Genomic DNA, 3183 nt, shown 5'->3' on the forward strand with positions numbered 1-3183 from the left:
AAGTTTCTGATTCTTGTTTCTAAAGAAAAAAAAAAAAAAAAAAAAAACTTGGTTTAAAAAACTTATTTTTAATTAAATTAATGCTTTTTTTTTAACAACCAATAAAAAATTAATTTAAAATACTTTTTTTAATATATTTTTTTGGAAAAACAAAAAAAAAAAAAAAAAAAAAAAAAAAAAGAATAATCAAACAAACTGTTTAAATCATTTAAACACAGCATTATCTGAGGGTTAAGTAATGTTTGCCTATTTGCAAACACAATTGCATGAAGCAGACTGTAAAAGACATACCTTGAAATGTGAGCTAAAAGATAGTGGTTTACAGCTACAAGCTAAAACTATTTTTACTACTTTCACACAACTGAACAAAACTAGAATTTTGAACGCAGAATAACTTCAGTTACCTATTTCACTTGGTTTGTGAAATACAGAGGCCCAGCTACACATATAAATCAGCAATGGTGAAATATAGGATGTCATAGACCTTGAACCCCCTCACCAGGAACAAAAGATCAGTGCTCTCAGTTCTCCTGATGGACTGAGATTCTTGTTTATCCTCTTTCAATGTTCCTCAGAAAAATTCAGTTGTGCCAAGCTACTAAGCACATTGTCAGCATGCAACAATGAGGGAAAAAAATCACAGAATCACAGAATAGTCTAGGTTGGAAGAGACCTCCAGATCACCGAGTCCAACCTCTGACCTAACGCTAACAAATCTTCCACTAAACCATATCCCTAAGCTCTACATCTAAACTTCTTTTAAAGACCTCCCGGGATGGTGACTCAAATAAAATTCTTATGCATGATAAAAGAATATTGAAAATACATGTATCATCTTAGGCTGTTCTATATCGTTCAATGGTACACTTGGTGCATTACAGCATATTTTAAGACCTTATTTTGGCTAAGTCCAATCTCCACTTGACACTTACAATTTAAGAGAATTAGGGTATTTCATATACTTCTTGTTATTCTTTCTGCCAAAGGGGAGAACAAACTCCACAAAACGGAAATTACAGAGATGCAAGTTACCCAGGGTAATGGGGATATGGAGTTAGGCAACATTTATGTTTCATTTTGCTAATGGATTACAATACTTCTCTTTAGTTAGGAGCTTATGGATAATGCAGATGCACGCAGTCTTTGCTTTTTAAGTGTAGTCCAACAAGATGCATTGTAAGATATTCTTACTAAGTGTCAAAATGAGCCCAAGTGGCAGATTATATATTTGCTTACCTACATTTAACACTGGCATGTCTCCATTCATTCACACTAGGGTAAATAAACTGAGGCTCTGGCTCTGTATTCCCCCTTGTTTGATCTCGCTCGAGATCAGTGATGCCAAACCACCAGCACTGGCAAACGGAGATCTGGGCTGGCACCAGTGACAATGAGCAAACAACACTTTCAAAACATGTTTGACGCCAGATACCAAAGAACACCCTCCCTACTCTAGGAGCTCATTGCTAGAAAGTCTTTCTGCTCTGAACTCCGTAATTAGCTCCTGTATGTGGCCTGAAGGGCCAATGTGACATTTCTGTTGACTCTCAAAAAGAAATCCACTGTATTTATCCCAAACACTGATACATAGGTTCTTGCTGACCCGGTTAATCCAACAGGGGGTTTAAACATGGACTAAGTCAGTAACACACAGGAAGTGGACCTGAACTGGCCAAAATTTTGAGGTCAACAACCATATCTCAAACCATTCACCTCTTACTGCTTTAGCAGGACACCACGGAACTGAAAGTAGAGAATGACCTAGGAAAGTCATGCATGAGAACTGGAGAGAGAAAAATGAGGGTGTCTGTTCTCACTGGAAGGATCTAGGGGGTTTAATTATTAAATTGCCTGCTATGGGGGAGGGGGGAGGGGGGGATGGCTATGCTGCTCCAGTGCCATTTTGCACTCTTCCTCCAGCCTGCAAGCATGAGAAGCAGGGTGCAGCACCCCATAAGGCACACGAAGCAATGTGTGGTGACTACACCTCCAGTGCCGGTTCCACCTCGCCCACGGGTGACCAAAGACACCGTCCTCCCCACACCGCAGCGGGGCAGCGGGGAGGGTTCGGGCCGGATCCCCTGCAGGGGCTTGTGCTCCTATCTACTGAGGCGGCAGGGGCGGCCGGTTTATTGACCGGCAGGGCCAGGATCAGCACGGCCGGTACTTGCTCCCGACCAGGCGGAGGCGAGCAGTGCTGGGGGTGCACCCACGGCCGCCCCAGGCCCCTTCCCGCAGCGCAGCCCCAGCCGCAGCCCCCACCCGCCGCAGTGGCCGCCGCCCCCCACCAGAGGGCGTCGCGACCCCGCGTTCGGGCGGGAGACCCGGCCCCGGACCGGGCCCCGGCCTGGTGGTCCCAGGGCTTTGCCCGATGTCAGCCCCCAGACACCCCCCAGAGGTCTTTGGTCAGCCTCAGCTTCTCCCGAGGAAACTATTTTCTGTGTAGCTTTCCTCCAGACCGCACCCTCTGTTTTTGGGGCAGCACTGTCTGTTTATCGTATGTGGGAGTCAGCGACTGGTGTGGTGGGGCATTGTGGAAAAAAAAACAGCTATAAACGGGGATAATCTGAGCTGACTCAAAGTTCACACCCCGTGAAGCTGCCGAGCAAAGCCAAGGGGATGGGAGAGGGATGTTTCATAAGAATCAACTGCCTGTTACGGAGCGAGAGGGGGGAAAAGTGATCCCCTCAAGACAGATATCACTGCCAGACCATATTGGTAAGACTGCAAGTCACAAATACAACTGAAGCCAGAGAATTTGCCAAAGGAAAAAATAAAAAAAAATAAAAATAAAAAATGACAGAAAACAGATGCAAAACAACAAAAAGATGCCAGAATAAAATGAGTCTTAGGCCAGCACTGGAACACACCACAGTCCTTCACCATTCAGGATGATTTAAATGGATGGAAAAGGGATTAAGGTCTAATCCAGCAGTTGCTCTGTTTGAATTAATCTCACAGGAGTCAGTCAGGATACATATATTGAGAAACAGAAAGAGAGAAAGAGAGGAAAGAAAGAGAGAAAGAAGAGAGAAAGAAAGAGAGAGAATAAAGAAGAAAGGAAAGAGGAAAGATGAAAGAAGAAAGGAAAGAATGGAGAGAGAAGAAAGAAAAAGAAAGAAGAAATGAGAGATGGAAGAGGAAAAATAGAAAAAAAAAGAAAGAGAAAGGAAAAAGAAGAAA

The sequence above is a fragment of the Oxyura jamaicensis genome, chromosome 3 (genome assembly GCF_011077185.1).
Source record: "Oxyura jamaicensis isolate SHBP4307 breed ruddy duck chromosome 3, BPBGC_Ojam_1.0, whole genome shotgun sequence".
Classification (NCBI taxonomy): domain Eukaryota; kingdom Metazoa; phylum Chordata; class Aves; order Anseriformes; family Anatidae; genus Oxyura; species Oxyura jamaicensis.